The following is a 24,367-nucleotide window of genomic DNA, read 5'->3' on the forward strand; positions in this document are numbered from 1 at the left end:
AAAGCCTGACCTTGCAACGCCGTACTGTGATGAGGTGTCTGCCCTGCACTAGCCCTTTAAGGGTAAAACTCAGCCCTGGGAGAGTCCCCAGTTGAGGCCGGTACTGCCAATTAGGGCCCAGCTGGGGGCTGTATAAATAAGGGCTCCCAGAGGGAGGAAGAGAGAGAGACTTGCTCTAGCTGGGAAGAAGAAAGGACCTGGCTGCTAAGTGCTGAGTGGCCATGTCAGATGGCAGTTTTCCCCTGTGGCCAGGGCTAGATGAAGACTGGCAGTGGGTCACTGAGGCAAGGTGGGTGTAGGGGAATTGGGGGTTCCCTGGGAGGACCCCAGAGTGCAGAGACTGATAACCACCCCACCCCCCTGGAAGGGGGACAAAAGCAACAATCGTGGGCACTACCGGAAGGACACCGCAGTCTCGGAGCGACCCGGGTCCAGAATGGACACGGGAAAACAGCAGCCAGAGGGAGGCGTCCAGCAAGCAGATACGAGCCAATTCCCAGCACAACCAGCAGGTGGCACCGTGGTGGTGAGTCCACCCCGTAACAGACCGCTCCAGGGTCACTGTGGTCAGTGGTGAACACCACTTCAGTACTTTGTATTCGCTCAATCAGGTCCTTATGCTGTGAGCAATTTAAAGTCTATTTTAGAAGTATCTTGGTTCACCTTTAATATGCTGTCCCTTTGACCATCTCCATTCAGAACCCCAGCTCTCCTTTTCCAAGGGGGGAGGGGGACAGCAGCAATTATTGCTACTAGTGTAATTTGCTAGTATTTTTTTTTTATTTGGCTAAGTGCATACAAAGTTGAGGCATCATAAGGAAACTGCTTTCCAACAGATGGAAGCTTTCAGCCATTCCATCATTTTCCAGAGCAGCTCAGCAAAGCAGAACTAGCTTTGTTTCTGAACGACATTCAGACGCCTCATCAGACAAGACCATCATTTATTTGGAAAGCATCTAAAAGAAATAACCGTCTCAATCCTCTTTTTTCCACATGTAAGACTATTTATAATACCTTGTCATAAGACTGAAGATTTCCATCCAAAGGCCAATCAAATAAGAGCAACACTCATATAGAAGTATAAACCCCAAATGTGTCCCATCTTCAAATTGCTGTACCAAGACTGTTTTGTTTTAAACATACCCTTACCCTAGATTCATACATTTTTAAGGGTTGACAAGACATTATGACCATCTAGTTTGACCTCCTGCAAAAGACCAGCCAATATTCACTCAATATTGTCTGAACTCCCCTCAACCACCTCAAAGAAACTGGCAATGACCATCTAAGCAGGATCTGTAATGTTTTATCCTCTGCTATGGCAGACAGTGGATGCTGTTGGGAAGTTCCAAACCACAAACCACAGACAAGCAGGCAATCTGGCAGATCAACAAAAGCCCTGTTTACACAGCAGCTGCATACCCAGGGTTTCCAGAAACAGTCGGAAGAGAGCACCTTCGGTACTCAACAATCCCCTATGGACGGTGAATAAGCCGCCATACCGACTGTCTGTAAGGTAGGAGGGCACTGCTAGCAATTGAGAGGCCTGGAGAGTTTCAGGGTGCAGAGTCATCAATAGCTGGAGACTCCTCAAGACTCAATGCCAAGAGCTGTCTGAGGAACTGGATGCAGCAAAGCCAGCAGAATTCTCCTGGTAAAATGTCTCTATTTCTAGCTGGAGTAAATACACTTTCTTCATCAAAACCACTAGTATTACAGCATGGTAGACTCTGCCAAGGCCATGTGCAAGCTGTGACTTCACAGCACTGCAAGGATTACTGTGGGCCAGACATTTCCATGTGCTCTCTAAGTAACACAGAGACAAAGTGGAAGAAGTTACAGCAAAAGTGCACTGGCATTCTACACCATGTGTTCAGACAGACAGTACCTACTGAAAGAATGCAATCAAATGTTTAGGTTCATCCCAGCCCATTAAAATCAGACTAGCAAAAGAAATTTTCCAGATTACAAAAGATCTTCCACTATGCCTGCCAAACGTCTTAGAGGGGGAAACTGCTAAAAGCTGAAAGAGTAGTGAGCTGCCCATCTTAAACTACCTAGGTTTTAACAGGTGTTTAATCGGGGGGGGGGGGGGGAGAAACAAACAAACAAAAACCCCAAGAAAAAACAAGAAAGAGGCAGCTCTCACACACACACAGCTTTGATTAATGGGAGACCTGACCTGGCTGGTAAAACCTCAAGTGAGTTCATGCTACTAACAATGGGGACAAAACATTCTTTCTCCAAGTGCTTGCTAGGGGAAAAAGGTTGAGGAGACTGCACTTTCTAGTCCATCTTATATTTAATGTCCATCACCATGGCATCCAAGAACCTGTGTCCCTTACCTTCTGAGCTGCAGTCCAAAGTTATGTATATGGTGTAACAGCCATTTGGAAGTAACCCAAAGAAAAGAAGATCCAGAAACAAGGATCATGTGGTCATCTAAGAGTCAATTCAAAGTGAAATGAAAATGCTTCAAGGAAAGACAGATGAAGTATTTTTCCAAGTGAGCTGTATTCAGACATGAGGAGCTGAATTAAGAGACAGCAAGTTCCACCCTGAAATAGCACACAAGAACTAGTTTTGGATGAAATTTTACTCTGCCCACAGGAGACCCAACACAGGTGAAATCCCACGCGAGTGATTTTGACTCTCTCAGGCCTGTCTCTAGTAGACATTTGTTCTTGTCACAGAAATCACAGTTTGACAACTACTAATGAGCATTTCTATGGCAGCCTCTGTTCAGAGATGAAACAGCCAAGGTATTTGCCGTGGCTCATGCAGAGAGGTGCGCCCCATCAGTCTTAAAACTATGCATGGTTCGACCTAATAAGAATTATTTTAATTAGTGGTTACTTTTCTTAGACCGGCTCAACTTGAAGCACTGAAAATTCAGCATGTGAGATTCAAACTTAGAGTGACAGCAGTCAGCTGTCTGCCTCTAGAGCAGTAAAGCAATAAGGTCATTTTTAAAGACATTTATTTTTTTCAAACTCAGAAAACTGCAATTACAGAGCTGCAAAGCCATCAACTATTCAATGGAAAATTGTAGTTGACTGCCAGAAGAAAAGTATTTTTTTCCATTCATCTACTGCATACACCTCAGTGGTGCAGGTAGAGAAACATGCAGCCTGGAAACATCCCGGTTCAAAATGAGAGAGATGTGGGTCTCTACCTATGCAAGTGGTGGCCTGGAAAGACCATGGTGGGGGAAGAAAGGTGCATTTTCCCAGAACTGCGACACGCAGCCCGTTACAGAACAAGCTCTATCATTGTGGTTAGGGCTAGGAGCTTGTCGTGAGAAGTGATGTACGAGTGCACAGTCTGATCCTAGACACAAGCCGACATTTATCAATTTATTGTACAAAACAAGATGCTAGAAGTCAGAGCGGACATTATTTTTAATCAAACTAGCCTCTCTTTTGCAATAAAACTGCTCAAAGCTCTTTAATATTTAATAGCATCAAGCCATTTAAAACCATTTCCAATGGCTTCTGGTCGGATTCTGCAGCAGCACAGGAAGGTGGGCAGGAAAGAGCCATTTCTTCCTCCTCTTCAAATAAGGCAACAGAGCAGTGCTGCACAGATGCCTGCTAAGCCAGCTTGTCATCTCCTAAACTCCACTCCCACCTCCAGTGTCCCAGTACCCACAAGCCTCATTCCCCTGTGAAAGTGTGAAATTGCTAGCATCGACTTCCTGAGCATCTCTCAGGAGGGTGTGACTTTTTCTGGCAGCTCCCTGTGTTCTCAGCAAAATTAGTTCAACGGTTCTCACAATCACGCCGCACGGCCCAGAAGCCCAGTGGCAGAACTCATGGAGCTCTGAAAGGACAATCTGAGCTCCGACTCCCGTGAGAAATGTTCAGTGCTAGTCGCAGCATGAGAAGAATTCACATTTGCTTACTGCTGTTTCTCCATTCAAACGGCGCCTTTCCAGACTAGCCACTGCTCTCCTCATCACATTCCAGGTTCCTTCCTTTAGTCTTCATCACACGCAGAAGGCGAGTCCAGGCTCAAGGATTTAGAGCAGTGATCAATGCACTGCAACCCCAGGGTAGCCAAGGTAGACACAGCACAGGTCCTTGTGCTGAGAGAGGAACTGGACACTGCTTTGGGGTTTGGTCCCACCAATGGCCTTGGTGTTTATTCCTTGCTTATTTTAAGAAACCAAAATGAGCACAAGTGCACTTGCATCTGTCCGCTGGGTGTGCACAAACAAAGCATTCCACAATGGGACAACTCACTCACTCCAACAATTGCCAGCACGAGACTAGCGCTAACGAGTTCTAGCACCCGGGCCCTTTGACACAACCCAATGCAAACAGACACGCCGGGCCACATCCCCAGAGAGCCAGCAGGCTTGGATTCCACTGCTCCAGTAAGAGGAGTTTGTCACTGGGAACCCGTGGCACCCGCCCCTACTCTGGGAGAGGACAAGGGCGACTTGGGCCCTTCTAAAGCAGGGTTTCTCAAGACAACCAGAATTATCCAAGGGTTGGGTAGCAGCCCCTGGCTCAGCATTGGCTGGGCTCACGTTCCTGCTCCCACAGGGCGGGGGTACCAGCACCGCTCAGGTCTAACGCAGCCATCATGACAATGGGAGCTTAGGTAGGCCACATTTTGCGAGGGTGGCACTATCACCACTTGAGGCAGGTGACCACTCTAGTCTAGCCAGGGAGGCAGAGCCCAATCAGAGCGGTGCTGTATCCCTGGTGCAGATAGCCAGGCCCAGCCAGCCCCACAGCACAAGAGCCGCCACCGTGGAGCAAGTGATGGGCAGCAACCAACCCTCCCTGAGGGAGCAGGATCCAAACGAAGCCACTCTAGCCTCTACCCCGAAACTATTTAATGGGTCATGACAGGCCATATGGGTCCCGAGCCAAAGGGCCACTACTCCAAAGCAGGGATGTAATAAGATAACCACTGAAATGGTAACCCATAAGCCTGAGCGTATTAGTTACCATAAACGGTTACACTCAGGCTCCTGCCCTGCTCCCAGAGAGCCGGCTGTCACCCCGTGCTGCGGTCTCTGTACCACCCCCACACTGCTACCCCTTTCCCCTTGTGCCTGTGAACCTAGCTGCCCCATCCTTCTACCTGGAGCAGGTACCCGCAAGCTGTTTTCCTGTGCTGCAGTGCTCACCAGCTGCAGCGACACGCTGACCAGGAAAATCCTTGACAGTTTCACACTGCTGCAGACTCAAAGCAACGCAGTGCAGGAGTGCAGCCCACAGAGCTGTACCACCAACCCCGCACGAGCACTTCCGGCGCTTCCTCCCATTTCCTAGCCAGCGGGGAAGGAAAAGTGGGCTCCCTCAATCCCATGGTGAAATTAGCAAGGTCATTGTGGGAAAGAGCCTGAGGAAAGTGACATTCATTGCTCCTGATAGCCTCTTCCATGTAGACATTTCTCTAAGTGAACTCAGCACAGGTCTTTTCTACCATAAGCTGACTCTTTGGTATAAAAGGCTCCCGCGTGCACTGCCCCCCCGCCCCTAGCGTGTTGCCTCTGTGGCAGGTGGCGGGGGAAGCAGGTGGCTCTGCAAACGCCGGCACTCTCAGAGAGCCAGCTTAAAAGAGAGCCGGCACAGAGAGCCAATGTGAGACGGGGGAGAGGCAGCTCCTGGCCCGCCTCCCCCAGAGGCAGCAGCACAGGGGGAGGGAAGGCAGGAGCCAACACACACGGGGAGCCAGCTTTGAAACCGGCTCTCCATGCATGATGGCTTCTGCGGAGAGGCAGCAGCGCAGGTGGGGGAGGGGAGGAGGCAGGAGCCGGTACACCTGAAAGTGGCTTCAAGCTGGCTCCCTGTGCGTGTCAGCTTCCATGGAGCCACCTGCCCCCTGCACTACAGCCTCTTTATCAGAGTCAGCGGGGCAGGGAAGAGGGCAGGCAGGAGCCAGTGCTCATGGGGAGGCAGCTTACCAGCTGGCTTCTCCAAGCACTGGCTCCCGCCCTGCGTGTAAATGTGTAACCACTAGAATTTCCGGCGGTTATATTTTTACACAAACAAACAATAGTTTACACCTACCCAGGAGTTATTCCAAATATTCTTAACACACATGGGCAAAATAGAAACAGAAAAGGGAAGAGAGAACACATCAAATCCCAGAGCTCCTCAATCAGTTATGTATGCTATGCACGATGCTTGCTATTGCACTTTGCATCAGTCTGTTGGGGGCAGCGGGTAGGGATGAAAATGAAAAAACCTTTTGAGCTAAAGTGCATCTGCTGAGCAAGCAATAATGCTAACTACTGTATTTTAAAATCATCAGTGTTCAATTCAGATACAGGGGAATAGAGTCTTCCAGGCTGAGATCCATGCTCTAACGCGGGTGTGATATATTTAGGATCAACCATTATATTTACATATAAAAGGAAGGAACTAGTTGATCTCTGCCATCAAATGGACCAATTATGTCATAAGGGCTAGAGAGAGATTGTTGTCCACAGTAACCAATAACAGCACCATGGAGTTCCACGACCATTTTTTCCTTAGCAAAAACTGCCAAGAGGAGCCAGCCAGAGACGCCAACTGCCAGGAGCAGCAGCACTTAAGTCTGGGACCTCTGGCCATTGAGAGAACTGTCTAGTTTTGAATGGACTCGCTTTTCCCCATTCTGATTGGCTGTTTGTTCCAACCCAACCCACCCTCACAGTTTCAACCTCACCTGTCTCTCCTATCCCCAGCCTTGCTCCACCAGCCCCTTGCCCTTCACTTAGCTGATCCCCTTCCTAGGTAACCCCACAAAAAATAAACTCCTGGAAGTCACCCAACATTTCCTTTCATCACACTGTTCACGCTACACATATTATATAAGCCTTCCCACACGCTGTGTCTGGTTTGTCTAAACTGTAAGCTCTTTGGGGCAGGCATCATCTGCTACTCTGTGTTTATGCAGCGCTAGGTACAAGGGGTTCATGTTTCCTAGCTGGTCGCCAGGTACTAGTTTAATGAACATGATTAACAACAATATTATGCAAGTTTAAAGTAAAGCTAGGTGACCTTCCAACCCATTCATCAAAACATCCACAGCTGCCATGTCAAGTCAGACAGACAGAGCAGTACCCAGCAGAAAAAGCTGTTATACATCTTGACTGCTCAGCAAGCATCATTATATATTTTAGAGATTTGTGTGTCTGCGAGTCCGTTTGTTCGACAACTTCTAAACAGTAAGAGAAAGGACCACCAAATCTGGTATAAAGCTTCCTCTTATCCCCACTTAAAGCAAGGTCAGAGTTTGATTGTGCCAAGAAAATGGGAAGTTCCAGGAATGGGACTGTTTTCCATAGCATGGAAAGGGAGGGGCTTAGAGTGGAGGGATGCAATACTGAACATGGCCACTGGGAGCAGCAAGCATACAGGGAGAGCTATGCTGCAGACACACCACTGGGAGCAGCCGCACCCACCATGAAAGTGGCCAGCAGGGATGAGGCGCCGCCATCTTGCCTGCCACTAGACCGGATAAGTAACCCGCCCTGCCCCAAACCCTTCCCTTTCCCTGGCCTTTGATGGCCAGGAGAGAGTGGGGGAACAGCTATGCGGGTTGACTGAACTATGGCTTCCAATGAAGGAACAGGCTGCAGGACCCTAAGCAATATAAAAAATGATTAATCATCATCATAATTCAAGAGCATATCACTATTTTTGTGGCTCTCATCATCAATTCTTGATGTGTCTCAGCTGCCCATCTTAAACCAGATACAAAGATACTTGCTCTTCCTTGTAGATCTCAAAGCAATTTACAAAGAGATGTACCCAGTACAATTATTGTCGGCAATTTCAGATAAAATGGGTATGTAAGGAAAAAAGCTCTACAGTGAAATAATCACTGCAAGCAAAGTTATTCCTGTGCAGGGAGTTAGGGAGTTTTTCAACACATTCAAGGAGGCAACAAGAACTCTAACAGGATGAAAGAGTTTTATGCCACAGTCTCACGTTGTGACATATTTTGGCTACTGCCAACAGAGAGCACTATCAAAGGCACTTTTGGAGCAACCAGCAGCAGCCCCGAGTCTTCCCAGAATTCTGTTTTAGCTGAAAACTAAATTCAATTTAAAATATCTCAGCTACAGGAGGACTTGCCTTTAGGGTGGGAGTCATGATGCTTCCTTGTGCCCATTTAGACAACTGTGCTCCCTCCTCAGCATCCCATCAGGTGGTACATGCAAATGTGGATTTGAAGCAAACAGAGCTACTTTATGAGGTCATGTTATTTGCAACAGCCATCTTGATTCCCACCCCAAAAACTACAGAAGCTAGCTATTTTGTCTTTATCTTGTTGTTAGAGTCATGAAACCATCAGGTCCATCCAGTCCAGCCTCCTGTGTATCACTGGCCATTAGACACAACCTAGCGCCTACCTATCAAGACCAACAATCTGAATTAGACCAATTATTGGAGCCCTTAGGAGAGGAACCCATAGCGTTTATCTGGTTTACGGTCTCTTTTAGGATGCTTATCACCATATGTATCTGAGCACTCTTATTGCTAATTTTAGCCTAATGTGAGTGACAGAAAAAAATATTCCATCTCCTTTCATTTTCCGATACACAATAAGGCTTGGAGACATAAATCAGAAGCAAGTCAGTGGTGGAGCCTGGAGCCAAGTTATCCCCACTCCTTGTCCTATAGCTTACTCACAAGAGCATTTCCATAGGCGTAAGGCTGCAGGGTAAGGCTTCTTTACTTTTTACCCAGATGTGGCTCTCCTGTCTCATCTCAACAGGGAGCTCGAATCACTTATGCAAAGTCTGTCTCTATTTCTGACTTTGGAATAAATGCCTATGACCTAGCTTTAAGTATTGCTACCTAGACTAGTAAGTAATGAGTGTCAAGTTGCACCACACCTGTACACAGAGACACCCTTGAGACTTTAAAGCCATTAGCTGAACCATTTGGCTAACCCTGAGCAACAAGCTAAGTCACTACCTGATCAAACACCTGAACAGCCCAACTGAGAAGCCAAAAATTTCCACCCTATTTTTTAAGTTCAATATTCCCAATCGGGAGATCTCATATGAACTATTTATTCAGCAGCTGCATCAAAAAGTGCAAGACAATTGAAAGTATGCTCCTGGAAAAAAGCATCTCACCTTAAAGTTGGAGGGGGGATTACTGGATGTGTGTACGTTTGTTTTGCTTTTCATTTGATTGATTCTGAACCACTCTGAGGAAAACAAATTGGAAGAGGAAAGCACACACAAAACTTAAACTCAGATTCATTAACTCCATCTCCAAAAAAAATTATTTCGGTAAAAATTTAAGATTCCAATACCAAGATGTCCAGGGCCGTAGGTTCTGTTTGAGATCCGCTCTTTCCTTAGCCATCTCGCTACAGCTGCAAACCACAGAGGCATCTGAGCTGTAGCTTCTTAAATTTAAAGCAGAGGAGCGGCTGCCGGGGTGGGATGAAGACCAGTGTCTATTGAACTCACTCAGTGATGGACCTCAACTCTGGAGTGTAATACAACCTAATGGTCCAATATTGATGTCTAGGTCACAGTGCACACTGCTTCTGGAAAAGTAAAGGTTAACTAAGATTTGTGATGGGAGTGGTTTTTCCTCCTGAACCTCCTAATTTTGGGGAGGGGCAGCTGCTACATCATTTGCATTCCTATAATTCTATTTCTGTAAAAACCCTGAACACAAACATTTCTGATGCTTTGATCTGACATCCAAATACATAAAAATTCCAGAGTCAGCACGTAGGCAGCTTCCTAGCCTCTTCTAGTACAATCCCAAAAGCTGGAAATGCACTTACTGATGGTGTTCCAAAGCCAGCGTGGCTCCCGGCTGCACAAACACCACAGAATTTCCTAAACAATTAGCCATTTTGCACAGCAAAAAGAAAAGCAAGATTCCCAAACACAAAGGAAACACCAGTTCAGAAACAGGTGCAGGCATCTGCAACTGAGAACAAGTAACTATATACGTTCCTCTGAACAAGTGGTCTTCCTACCCTTCTTTATACTCAGTAAATAAAGCAGAATGGCCATCTCCACACTCCCCACCTCATCTCAGATTCAGCATCTGGCATACAGCTACAAGAATGTTATGTAGCTCTCTCACATCAGAGACAAAAAGCTAGCTGCACGGGATGTCTTTCATAGTTCTCTCCACTCCCTTTCACCAGCTTGCTGGAATGAAGTCGGAGATGTACTACATTCCATTCTCCTCCATCACCTGGGCCGCAGTGTGGTGGTGATAATCAGCGTTATTTACACTTTAGTCCCAGGGTCAACTAAGGCTGTCTATACACTGGAACGGTTTGGCGATGAAAGTGCTGTCGACATGCAAAAGCCACCAAAACTGAAAACTCACCAAACCTGTTTTTCTGCGACTGTCCACCATAGCATGGCCACGTTGCTCTTTCTGTCGACGGGAGCTAAGCAATGTGGGTACGCATCCCACAGTGATTGGTGTCATCTTCAGTCACAAAGTACTGTGGGAATGTGCAACACACTACTAGGCATTATGGGAACATGAAAAACATCCTGTCAGCCACCTCTTTGCTTTCCCAGCCTTCCCAGGGATTCCTTTCACGTCATTTGAATGACAATCCACCTGCTGTGAGAAATCATGGATCCCAGAGTTCTCTCCATGTTGTGTTCAATGTGCTTAGAACATCATGCATTGCAGCAAAGCTACTTATGCACCTAATAGCAGAGGATGAAGACTCAGATGCGGATGACAATGTGACAGGGATAGCAGTGAATCTGTATTGCATTGGGCTGTGTCAGAGCAGCTGTGCACAGGAGAGCATCACTACTGGGCAGTGAACAGTGGCATCGCATTGTCAGGCAGGGGTGGGATGAAGACCAGAGGATACAAAACTTTCACATGCGTAAAACTACCTTCCTGGAGCTGAGTGCCAAGCTGGCCCCTGAACATCGGTGCAAGGACACAAAATTAGAGCTGCTCTCTCGGTAGAAGAACGTGTTGTAAGTGCTTTGTGGGAGGTGGCAATTCCCAATAGCTACTGTTCAGTTGCAAATCCATTTGGAGTGGGGAAGTCTACCATCCGGGCAGCCCTACTGCAAGTGAGCAGGGCAATGAATCGCATGTTGCTGCGTAGGACTGTGACTCTGGGCCATGTGGATGACATAGGCGGCTTTGCGGCGGGGCAATCGATGGCGCACTTTGCTGTTATAGCACCACCTACCTTGCCTCGCGGTACATCCATCGGAAGGGGCACTTCCCCATGGTGCTTCAGGAACTTGTGGATCTCCATGGGCATTTCACAGACACAAATGCAGTGTGGTCTGGAAAGGTGCACGATGCACATAACTTGAGGCTCATGAAAGCCTTACACAGGGCACCTAGTCAGCAGGAATGGCTCAACAACAAGCTAAGCCGGGGCTGCATGACTGTAGAATGTGCCTTTGACAGACTGAAAGGGAGGTGGAGGTGTCTCAATGGCAGGCCAAACCTCTTGGGGGATCATATCCCCGAGGCGGTGGCCACATGCTATTGCTTAGACAATGTGTGAGAGTAAGGGTGAAGTGTTTGTTCATGGGTGGAACACAGAGACACACTCATACTATCAGAGGAGCCTATAGGTGGACATCAATTTCAGGAAGGCTCTGATGACACTTTGACAAAGAGGGACGCTGACATTTCCGTGTGTCGGGATTGCCTCCCTACCTCATCCCACTGCTCATCCCATGAAACCAGGTTATATCAAAGGCTTCCACAAGGGCCAGAGAGATTGGCCTGGCCCACGTCACCCAAAATAAACTCAGAGAACCCTGCATCACATTTGTCTTTACTGACGTCTTTCAAATCAGGAGGCTTGGTGATAAGGGTTATTGGAAAATCTCACAACTGTACTAATCTGCACCTGTCAAAGTCACAGCTGGTTTGACAGAGAGTGGAGCGTGCTTGGAAAAAAACAATACCTAACTGCGAAAATGAGTGTGTGGTGTAGAGGGAGGGTGGCTGGATAAAGAATTTTGCATGTGCGGCCAGGAAGGCTGACGTGTTGGCATAGAGGGATGACTACTGTCAGAAGAGTTCCGCATGTACTGCCTTTGGTTCGGTTTGCTCTGTGTCTTGATAAGACACCTCAGCATCTCATTTTGGTCTTCCATGAGCTTTAGTGTGCGCTCAGTGGTTTGGGTCCTCACATCTCCATCACTCTTTTTTGCTCCTTTTTCTCTGTTTGAAGTGAGGACCTTCCCTGGTCCTCCGTGGTTTTATCCTTAGTTGACGGAGTCTGTGGGGGAATGTGGTCTGATCTGGAAAAGTAGCTTAACAATAGCGTGACTGCATTTTCCTGATAAAGATTGTAACATTTCACTAACATGTACATCTGTGAACAAAACTGGCCACTTTGTTACCCTAGAGCAGTGTTTCTTAAACTTTAAGACCAAGGAACACCAATTTTTTTTTTTTATGAGGAACACCAAGGATTTTTCGTTGAGCTCTCCCGCCCCCCAAAAAAGAGGGGTTTTGGGGGGAAAGGGCCAGGGGAAAGTTAGAGGGGGAAAAAAGGTTGCCTGCCTCTTTAAGGGCAGCCATTTTGATTTCTGTTGTTCTCCGCAGCACACCTCCGACTGCCTCGCGGCATACCAGTGTGCAGCTGAACACAGTTTAAGAAACACTGCTCTAGAGGCAAACACAGATCTCTCCAAACACTCTGATCATGGTGATTTTTAAAGGTGGCAAAAGGAGAGTTGGGCATAGATTACCCAGGAAGTACAGTCCACCCTTGTGCAGCAGGTGGACACCAAAACAATTTGGAATAATCCTACACTTGTCAATAAGCTATTAGTCTGGCTGACACGTCCCTGCTGAAGATTAACAGGCCAACCTGGGTTCTGCTTCTGGATGCAAGAAGAGGGCGCCCCATTCATTAGGCAGCAAACTCAGTGCCACCTTGGTTCCAGCACCACAGACTGAGGAATGGGTTGTATGTACCCCAGCGGCGGGGACACGGCAGCTCTGCCACGGAACCTTTTGCCAGTGTGGACAAGGCCTAAATGACAACATGGACTATTCAGAGCTTTGAAATCACCCTATGAAACGTGCTATACAAACGCCAGGTATTCTTATTAGTTTCTAAGTTGACATAAACACCAATTCTGCTCCATGCCTGCATGAGGCAGGGTAACCTAGGTACGAGTTACAGAGTTTGGCCCTGTACCCTAGCACCACATTCTATAGGAGCAAACATCATTTTTATTAACACAGGAAACTGCCAAAGAACAGGACTTAAAAACTAACTGTAGAAGTTTTTAATTTACTTTTTTAATAGAAACAAACATGCTCCTCCATCTACCCTCTTATTTATGTTGTCTTGGATACCTTTTTATCATCCATCCAGAGAGCACCTGCTTGTCCAGGTGATACCTTTAGTACAGCTATCCACTCTCTTGGTAAATGGGCAATGAAAAGATAATTTGCATCAAGTTTAAATGCTGTTTCTTTTGTGTGCAGAGTCATCTGCAATGTTAACATCTTCACATACTTCAACAATGGTAATGAAGTGCAACTGAATGCTACATCATGGCCATGGCATCTTACTAGGTTTTATACTCGGAGTCTGTCCACATAAGAAACCATACAAGACATTCCACTTGGATGTCACGTTTACTGAAAGGGTTAAATAAATTTCACAGGTAGCAATGATTTGACTGCTTTAAGCTGAAGAAAAAAAACACACCACACAAGATTCTGTAACCAGCAATAAAAATTCTGCAGGTTCAAAAACTTCCACTCCACCTTGTTGACCTAGAGACAACCTGCAACATAATTCTTTTACTTTTCAAGTGGAAATGGCCCATTAAGTGTCAAAGAATTCCACTGGCTCGGATTTTATTATTGGTGTAAATAACTGTACTGCTTGTAAATTAACTACATTGAGCAGTGCCTCTATGTGATGCAGTAACTGTGCTTCAGGTAAAGCTAAAGTCATAGGCAATGCTCAATCAGATCACTTGATGGACACTCAAGCTTACCAGACAAAATAAAAATCTGAAATTGTTCCTAGAGAACATCCCCTATCACAGGAACTAGACAACTGAAGACCATCTCAGATCAATGAGTCCATCTCTCTTGCCATTTCAGTACACTGCCAGTTATTCAGTATATGAGCTTACTCACTGTTAATTATTTTAACTTAACCGGATTTGACTTATTTCATTTCTTTCAGCATGAACTGTTACAGGAAGTTTAAAAATCTAAATGCCAATTATTTTCTAAGATTTTTGAAACCCACTTAATATTTCAATAAAAATCAATTTAAAATAAACACAGAATAAAAACTTGCAACCACAAGATTAAATTTACAGTAATACCGAGGGATGCCCCAATTCTATTTGATATTTTTAACCATACAATTTAAAGTAATTGTTTCCCCTATGTAGATAATGCACGGAGGAGAAAGTCACTGTAAGAAAAGCTTAATACTACTGGCATACAAACCTCAAGCCAGACAAATTAGAGTCTAGTGAAACAGTGTATAATTTACATTGTGTTATGTCAATCACAAGCAGCATCTTGAGGCTCTTTACGACTAGTAGACCAGACCACAACATAAAAAAAAAGTTTTAAATCATCCGCTACAGAGAAAATAGTCAGCTAAGGGTCAACTATTCAAGGGATCTCCCTAAATGAACAAGCAACTAGATTCCCAGAATTAACCCTCTTCGATCTCAGTGTTTTATACCCACATTTACTGCCTATTTCCTCAGTTAATCAGAGAAACTGTACCACAGACACTGACTTTGCATATCTACAGAAAATCAAAACTGGGAGATTAACATACAGATGGTAATAATTCATGATCTTTATTACCTTGAGCAATCAATTAACAGATGAGCAAGTAGCTCAGTCTGGCAGCCCAGCATTGGCATATACAACATCTATACATAGGATCAGACTCAAAATTCTTGCTCTCTGGTTAGCAGAACCAGAGGCTGAGAGAGTCAGAGCACAAGCTCACAAGGGACAAATAGAATAGCCTGTTCCCAGCTTCCAGTTCATCTATAGAAGTGGGTTTTGCCCACAAAAGCTCATACTATATGGATTTGTGTTAGTCTCTAAGGGGCCACGGGACTACTCATTTTTAAAGACACAGACTAACACAGCTAACCCCTCTGAGACATTGTTCCATGGGTGTGTACACGTACGTACACACACACACACACACACACACACACACACACACACACACACACACACACACACACACACCTCTTTAAGCATGAAGACTGGTGGTAGACAGCACTGATGCAGATAGCTATTCTAGGCAGGGTAAAAACAGCAGCATCAAACCTACATTGCCATTTCCACTCCCACCATTGTTGTCACTGAGAGGTGATTAAAAATAAAACCCAGCATAGATGCACTGCAAAGCCGAAAAGTATACACTGAGGTGGACAGAATAGGATCTAGCTTTCCCTCAGCCCCCCTTTTGTTCCAAGATGACTGGTAGAGGCATGCAAATCCACAGATATCTTTTGTACATCTGCAAACATCCTTACCTGTGTCCACAGACAATGTTGTGGATTGGATGCAGATAGGATCTAATGATTGGGAGCACAGGGCAAAGAATGCAACACTCAAATAGTTTAGCTACATATTAATATCAGGAAATGCAAAGGTCAAGGAACATACAGCTCTGTCAACTTGATCAGGTTGCACATATATGCAGTAAGCCCGTTGCTGGTTTTAAGCAGTGGTGGTGGTAGATGTTTGTGGTGGATTTGTTTTGTCTTTAAAAAAAAAAAAAAAAAAAAAAAAAAAAAAAAAAAAGAAACCTGGCAACACTTCAAAATGATGTCTTTTGTTTACATTAAAAGTAAATTCAGGTACTACACCTGACCGAGTCTCTCCTGTCCCTTCCCTGCCCACCTGACAACTTTTGTGCATTTATATTTCCTACTTATTCGTGTTTTTCTGCTCCCCGTGCTCAGTAAGAGCCTCAAACAATATATCCCCATGTAAAGTGCTAGCAAATGTATAACTGAAAGAATATTTCTCTTAGGAATTCTCTGCAGCAGAAACAAAAGTTCCAAGACAAAGTGATGTAAGTTGAGGATGTTCTAAACATGCACCTTTGCATTTGTATTTATGCTAAATGCACAGATACTAGAGAGCCTACGGAATGTGCAGAGATTAATGGCACAGCTACATTAGTTTACAGCAGCTACTCCAGCCCTCATAAGTGGCAGTAGCTATATTGGTGGGGGAAGTTCTGTGGCTCTCCATGATTGCTTGCGAAGGTGTTATATATAGCCCCCATATTTTACAGTACTCGTGTCGTGACCCCCAAGATAATCTGAGCGCCACGGCGCTTAGATCCGAGCAGCTGAGGGCTGGGCCTGGCTGTTGGCAGCCCCCGCAGCGCTTAGATCTGGGCGGCTGGGCCCAGCCTTTGGTGACCCCCCTTGGGGGTCACAACCCATGGATTGCACACCACTGGCTTACGTTATGGTTCCTACAGCAATGTGTCCAATAAAATGGCATGAGCATAAACAAACTGTAATTCTGCAATTTTAATGTTGTATCAAAACAGTATTTTTACCTCTAATTTATTTGCTACAGCCTACAATTGACCATTTTTACTAACTTCCTTGAGCTTAAACCATGAGTTTGCAATATTCTCTTCTATCACCTCTTGATCTCTCAGCACTGCTGCTTTCCAGGTTACATGTTGCCTCCCATGAATGTGTTCATTTCAGATTATTTTCTCTGAAACTGATATTTGCTGCCAGTGTTTCTAATCTCCCTCAAATTCCTTTGTATTCATCCTCATTGGCGTTCAACTCCACCCAGTTCAGTATCATCTGCAAACTCTATTAGCTATGTCTACTTGCTCACCTAGAGAGTTAAATGTATTAAACAAGACCAAACCCAAGAGATCCCTGCAATATATTATTAAACATCTATGCCCAATCTGATACTGTACCCTGTATTTAGGTACACTAACTTTAAAAATAAACGAGACTTTGCTTACTCCGTTATTTGAATTTTTGAGACAATTTTTTTTTCAAAATTGTTATCAAGGGCTTTACTATAATCTATATATTAAACCCAGCACACACGGTATCCAGGAAATGTCTACAAATCCTACCAAATGAGTAAGTCTTACCAAACACCTACAGTGCAGACAATGGGACTATTTGCATGAAGCTATTAGCACATGCAAGTGTTGCACAACAGAATCCTAAGTCTGTAATACTTTCCAGAGCCAACAAGTTTCTCTCGATTTACAAGCGTGCAATTGCTTGTTGTCCACTTTCCCCACAGTATTTGCTTTGTTAGTGGATAAAAGTTTAACTTAAAGGATAGTAACTGCCAGGATCTCTCCCTTTTCCTTTTTCAAAGATCAGTGCTGCATTTGCTCTTCTCCAGTGTTTATACATTTTTAACAACATATCAGTGGTGGTATATATTTGCTAATTTGCTTCAGTTTCCCTATACCTCCCTCGCAGATATTTTCATAAATCCCTCCTTGCTGCCTAAGTTTCTGGTTGAAGGCAGATTTTAAAGAGTACCATAGCTAGTTTTGAGCCTTTCATTTAACCCCCTTTGTTTACGAGTGACCCTACTTCCTTTCCTTTTCAGACTAAGGCACTTGGTGATTTGTTGATGGGAGCGGAGGAAGGATTGTGTTGTGGATAAAATTGTACATAAAGAACAGCACCACTTACTGCCACCTGCTTCAAGCTGGGCCCATAGTCAGACCACAACATACAGGGAGAATGTCCACCGCAATGAAGACATGGCTTTGCTAAACCTCTTAAGAGATGCCTTGCTGTGCATACTCGCAGGCGTCTTTTCGCTTCCCTATAACTTGATAGCCAACCAGGACCTTGCCCCTCGTCCAGTGGTGGACGTGCTCTTCAAAGCACTCTATTTACATGCCAAGTCTCAAAGTACAGCTGCTACCAAAGCAACATGGAATAAAAGTGTGGCTCTTACTTTATTATTATTCTGCAATGAGGTTTTCAGTCTTGCACAGTAAAAGGCTGGACAAGCTTCCCTCAAACTTCCAGTAAGGATTCCCCTTTCAGTCAAGAGCAAGTGCAAAAAATCTCAGTCCTGCAGATCTCTGCAGAATTTTAGGAATGAGAGGTTTTGAACATTTGGCAGCCTTAATTGGTTCCAGGCCTGCTTTGCCTAGAATTTATTTTCAAACCTCTGCGTGTGACCACCACTCCCTCTTTCAAATGGGTTCTTAAAGTTTACCTCTTCATCAAAGCTCACACACCCACCTGAGCTAAACCAATGAAACTGCTGTTCCCTGTTTATCTTTTTTTTTTAAGATATTCCAAGATAGAGTATTCCTTTAGGTCTCCCAGTAATTATGTACAGGATTTATATTGTGCATTTACACAATATGCTCCCTGTGTTTTTCTTGTACTGGCAAAGTATTTGTCACTGTATTTTAATAATAATGATCATTACAGCACCTCTAAATAGGTGCACTTATGATAGTATATACAAAAGCAATTCCTTTACCAAAAAAAGTGAGAATGTGAGAAAGTTAGCAATGAAAACAAAAACAATTGTAGCAATGATGCTAAGACACTACATGAAAAGTGGCAAGATTGTTAGGATCTGATAACTGATCAAAATCTTACCAGTACCAATCACAACCAGTACATTCCCCCCACTCCCACCACACCAGAATGGAGTAAAAGCAACTGACTGGGACATTCCAGGCAGAAATTGTAATGAAATTGCCAAGTACTTTCAGAGGTGAGTCCAACTTCCTACAAACAATCAAGAAGTCAGTGGAAGCTAGAGATGGCCAAGACAGGCTGTCATGTATTTCCTACGTCTCCGCGTTGGCAACCAGTCACAAGGTCCCATCACTTACAGTAAGTCTTTGACTACACAGCCTGGAGTCGCAAAGCCTGGAGTCTTTTCAATGCTTGCAAAGGCCCTTCGGCTTTTAGCATCACCCACACAAGGTGCCTGAATAAGATCTATGGAGAGAAACTAACACTTTCTCCCTCTTCCCCCATCCCACCAAAAGTAATCCCATATTTTAAAGGATCCTCTTTCCAACACAAACTAGCTTCTTCCCATTCTCCTTCCACTCTCTTCTCAGACACTAGGCCCCATGCCTCCACCATCACTGCCTTTTGTGGCCTTCTTAAAGTGTGCCACTATTATCTTAAAAAAAAAAAACCTTACTTCACTAACAATCATTTATTTACCAATGTTACAAGGACTGTACATCATTCAGTACTTTTACAAATGCTGTGTGGGTGATTATTTGAGTTTTGCTTAGTGTTTGTGCATTTCTTTCAGTTTGGACAATTAATTTAAAAAAAACAAACAATTAAATCAGTTTCACTTTCATTCTAATTGTACCAGATTACATTCTGTTCAATGCTGGGTCACAGCTGTTTTCAACTGAATAATTTTTTAATTGTGCGAACATTTCTGTTGGTTTCGGGATTTAAAATAACTTGTTTTAATAAAATGTAAATGATGAGTCAAATTTAAGCTAACAGTGTCGATTCAAACATATACTTTTCCCAAGAGACCGAGAAATCCCGGTTCCTATCCAGTACTAAGTTACAGATCATTTAAATAAATATGGAACTAAGCAGATATACATGAAACTTCATATAGATTTGTCTTACATAATATCCTGAGACTTACATGGTCTATTTAAACTGTGAGCTGTTTGGAGTAACACTGTTTTTTTAATGTCCATAGCATACTTTTAATGCTATGTAAATAATGAGCTAGTGGATAACATACATGTCTGTTTCTATTGAAAACTCAATTTTTGCTCTAGTCTGCATCCCTCCACTGATCCCCTAGCTATCTTTTGCAGAGGTTTCCCATCACCTGTAAAATCATTGGGTTGATGTTTAACACCTTCACAGACCAAATCCAGAAAGAAAAAGGACACAGCTTTCTCAATTTGAAGCAATGCAAAACTGACTCAGAAATAAAAAATGCCTGGATACAGCACAAAATGTTCAGAAGTCACTGAGAAGGGTGAAAAATTTCTTAAACAAGGGAGACAATATAATACATCACACCAACTGAGCAGTAGCAAAGTTCTGATTCCAAGTTTTTACTTCTGCAAACCAAGATAAGTATTTAAGAATAGCCATACTGGATCAGACCAAAGGTACATTTAGTCCAATATCCTGTCTTCTCGCAGTATTCAATGCTAGGAGCCCCAGGGGGAGTGAATAGAACAGGTAATTTCATAACAATTTCTCCCTGTTTTAAAGCACAATGCTTCAACATAAAGGAGTTTGCTCTTCTCTCTGTAGTGAAAGGTCCTTTTATTATTCTCGAGAGAGGCAGCATTGCAGCTAAACAAATTCACCTCCATGCCTAACGGACAGACCCAAGTGACTGCTAAGAACCAACTTAGGCTAACACTTCTATCATGGCCAAACCAACAGCTTAGATTCCTACCCAGGTCAGGTGCAAACCTGCTACCCAGTATTCATCCATCCCATGCACAAAGCAAGACAGCAGGATTTAGCAGAAGGGCAGCTTTCTGAGACTGGACACTACCTGCACTAGGATCCCAAGGCAGAGGGTTCTCACAATCAGCCCTGCAAAGTCAGACACGCAATGACCCTCCCACACACGCACACACAGGCTCCTAAATGACACCACAGAAGACTGAAGAAGCAGATTTTAAATAATAGCTTTGCCAATCATGTGCTGCCCCAGCAGCCCCCATTTACAGTCTGCATCAGCAGCCTCCCTAGTGCCCCCAGTGGCTGTCCCCACCTAACATCCCCTTGTTCAGTCCCGAGAAGGGCCCCGTGTGCACTAGCCTCAAAGACCAGTCCCCACACACACACCTGCCCCCGATCCCCATACACCCAGGTCCCCAACTTCCATCCAATGCACCCAGCAGCACCTCAACCCCAGCTTCTCCACACCCCCTGCAGCCCATGAACCCCACTGCTGTCCTGCACTCAGACCCTCAGAGACCCAGTCGTCATACCCTATGCTCTCTACTCGCGAGCCCCATCCCATCTGCCAGTGCACCCCGCCCTCCATGTCCCCCCGCCCCCCATTTTCCCGGGGCCCCCCCTCGCGGGCTGTACACCCTGCCCCCATTCCCTCGCGCCCCCATTTCCTCTGTGGTCCCCCCGCAGCCTGTGCACCCCGCCCCCCACTCTCCTCCACCGCCCCCAGGCCCGTGCACCCCGCCCCCCACTCTCCTCCGCCCCCTCGGCCCGTGCACCCCGCCCCCCACTCTCCTCCGCCCCCTCGGCCCGTGCACCCCGCCCCCCACTCTCTTCCGCCCCCTCGGCCCGTGCACCCCGCCCCCCACTCTCCTCCGCCCCCCCCGGCCCGTGCACCCCGCCCCCCACTCTCCTCCGCCCCCCCCGCCCGTGCACCCCGCCCCCCACTCTCCTCCGCGCCCCCCGGCCCGTGCACCCCGCCCCCCACTCTCCTCCGCCCCCCCCGGCCCGTGCACCCCGCCCCCCACTCTCCTCCGCCCCCCCCCGGCCCGTGCACCCCGCCCCCCACTCTCCTCCGCCCCCCCCGGCCCGTGCACCCCGCCCCCCACTCTCCTCCGCCCCCCCCCGGCCCGTGCACCCCGCCCCCCACTCTCCTCCGCCCCCCCGGCCCGTGCACCCCGCCCCCCACTCTCCTCCGCCCCCCCCGGCCCGTGCACCCCGCCCCCCACTCTCCTCCGCGCCCCCCCCGGCCCATGCACCCCGCCCCCCACTCTCCTCCGCGCCCCCCCCCGGCCCATGCACCCCGCCCCCCACTCTCCTCCGCGCCCCCCCCGGCCCATGCACCCCGCCCCCCCTTCTCCTCCGGTGCCCCCCCCCCCGCCCCATCCCCCTACCGGTGCCGCGTCCTGCCCGTGCCCGCGGCGCAGTGGGAGGGGCTGCGGCCCCCCAGGGGTGTCTCGGCCCCGCCGCCCCCTTACCCGCTCTGCGCCGCCCCCGGCCCCGTCCCGGCTCCGCGCCCCAGTCCGGCTCCTCCGGCTCCGCAGCAGCGAGCGGGGCTCCGGCACGTGACCACGCCCCGCGCCCCCATAGGCTGGAGCTGCCGGGCAACGCGAGCCCGCCCCCTCCCTGCACCTGAGCGAGCGCCTTACGCAAACCACGTAGGGGCGCCGGGCCCCACAACGCCAACTACTTAACGGCCGCCTCCTCAGCGGAGGGGGGGGGGGGGGCGCGGGCGCCCCCTGGCAAAGTTGGCGTCAAGTCCCCTCGCGCCGAGAGGCGGGTTCCTCACCTGAGACCCTCGCGCCTTGCGCGAGCGGCGTAACCTCGCCTGCCCCCTGCGGTTTGCGGAGATTCCGTAATTCTGCCGTTTAGGGAAGGCCGAGGCCGCACCTGAGACGGTTCCTTGCGTAAAGTCCGTAACTCCTCACAGAGAGATCAGTGTCTCCTACGCACTTCCCGTAACGCGCCCGGCGCTGGGGCCGCACCTGAGCGCGCTCGGCTCGGCACCCGCCAGCGTCGGGGATGCCGCGGGGCTTGCGCAACTGTCGTAGCAGCCTCGCCGGCATCCCTCCGCCCTTCCTGGGGGGTGGGGCGGGAGTCGGGGGCTGGGGGAGGGGCTGGCGTAGCTCGGCGTGGTTGTGGGGGGCGGTCGAGAGAGGCGGGGGGGAGGAGGGGGCAGGGGCCGGAGAGGGGCGGGGGCAGATCAAGGGGGGGGATCTGGCTGGGGGAGGGGCGGGGGCAGATCACGGGGGGGTCAGCCTGTGGGCGGGGGTAGGTCAAAGGGGGGGGTCTGGCTGGGGGAGGGGCGGAGGCAGATCAAGGGGGGGTCAGCCTGTGGGCGGGGGTAGGTCAAGGGGGGGTCTGGCTGGGGGAGGGGCGGGGGCAGATCAAGGGGGGGTCAGCCTGTGGGCGGGGGTAGGTCAAGGGGGGGTCTGGCTGGGGGAGGGGGCAGATCAAGGGGGGGGTCAGCCTGTGGGCGGGGGTAGGTCAAGGGGGGGTCTGGCTGGGGGAGGGGCAGATCAAGGGGGGGTCATCCTGTGGGCAGGGACAGGTCACGCTAGGGTGGAGTCAGGTTGGGGGAAGGGCTGCAGTTGGGTAGTTGGGGGCTGGTCTAGGGGAGTCAGACTAGGATGGGCGGGGGCAGTTCAAGTGTGGAATCAGGTTAGGGGATGGGTGGAGGTGGGTAGTTGGGGGCAGCAGGTGGGGGCTGGGGGACAGGTGTGGAGGTAAGTGGGAGCAGGGATTCTTCATCCCCGGCATCCCCCATCATTTCCCCCAGGCTGGAGCACGAGGCAGCACAAACCATGGGGAGAGGCCATTCCTAGTAAATATTGAGCTTTGGAGGCTTTCCACTGAATGCCCCGTCCTTCTTCCCCCGATAGCTTTATCGTCACTATATGAGCAAAAATCATGAGCCCAGCTTTAACAAGCACAAAATTAAACAACAAAAATCAATCAATGTTGGGTTCTTCTATTTATTTTCTGGTTCCTGAGCACTTAAGGCTCATATTTTCCAGCTTTTTCCCTCAAATGCAATTAAAGCTGAGATTCCTGCATAATCACTTGATTTGATGGAGCTGCAACTTTAAGAAAAAAAATCCATAATCAGCAGACTTATGGCAAACACAGAAACCTACCCATTACAAAGTCCCATGATTATGCACCAATCCTGTCATGTAGTTGACTGTGTACAATATACAAGCAATATCATATAGACAGTTACATTTAAATGTGAAGGGGTTTGTACAAAGCCACACAGTAGTTAGTGGCAGAATGAAGAATAAAACTCCCATCCCTCTGCTCCAATGACATGCTGTCTTTCTATGATTTATATCCAACCAATAAATCAGTATCAAGTAAGAAATGTCTATACATTCAGGAGAGAGGCAACACGGGCACATAAATCCTTCAGCAATTACATATACACATTTCCAGAACAAGTCATCTACAGTCTATATTCACCTTAAATAGGACTCTATGGGTGTGTCTACACTGCACCCATAACTCGAAATAAACTACCCAGTCTGAGCTACGCAAATTGCATACCTTATTTCAAGTCATTTTCGAAATAACCCGCTATTCCGAAACGTCCTTTACTCCTCGTGGAATGAGGCTTACAGGGATGCCGGAATAACGAGTCTGTTATATTTCCAAGTAACGGGCTTGCTGCTAACATGTAAGATAGATATTTCAGGATATCTTCGGTATACCAAAATAGCACTGCAGTGTAGACGTATCCTATAAGATGTAGCATTTATTGATAACAGTTCTTTCATTGGAGTTCAAGGCAAACCCCAGCATTCTCTTGTTCAAGTCAATCTCCATTTTCCTGCATAGTTTTTCCTAATCCAGGCCATTTATCCATTCTAGAACTTCATGTACAGAATGAACACTTGGAGTTACCACGATCACTTCAGATGTAGACCAGCTCATTCAAATAACACTGATGGGTCTTTA

General features: G+C 47.3%; 1 protein-coding gene across 10 annotated transcripts in view; it reads right to left on the minus strand.

Annotated features, from left to right (window-relative positions):
- The window catches only part of STRBP (spermatid perinuclear RNA binding protein), a 108,386-nt gene extending 85,936 nt beyond the window's left edge, over nt 1–22,450 (minus strand). For 7 of the 10 annotated variants that reach the window (XR_012897189.1, XM_075905626.1, XM_075905630.1 and 4 more), the window contains exon 1: nt 21,889–22,043. The gene's annotated coding sequence lies outside the window, so the exon portion shown is untranslated. Of the gene's footprint in view, nt 1–21,888; nt 22,044–22,199 lie in introns of those variants that run through there. The other 3 variants (XM_075905632.1, XM_075905631.1, XM_075905624.1) reach the window with 2 other exon arrangements.
- Nucleotides 22,451–24,367: the final 1,917 nt, after the last annotated feature.

The sequence above is a fragment of the Pelodiscus sinensis genome, chromosome 22 (genome assembly GCF_049634645.1).
Source record: "Pelodiscus sinensis isolate JC-2024 chromosome 22, ASM4963464v1, whole genome shotgun sequence".
Lineage (NCBI taxonomy): Eukaryota > Metazoa > Chordata > Testudines > Trionychidae > Pelodiscus > Pelodiscus sinensis.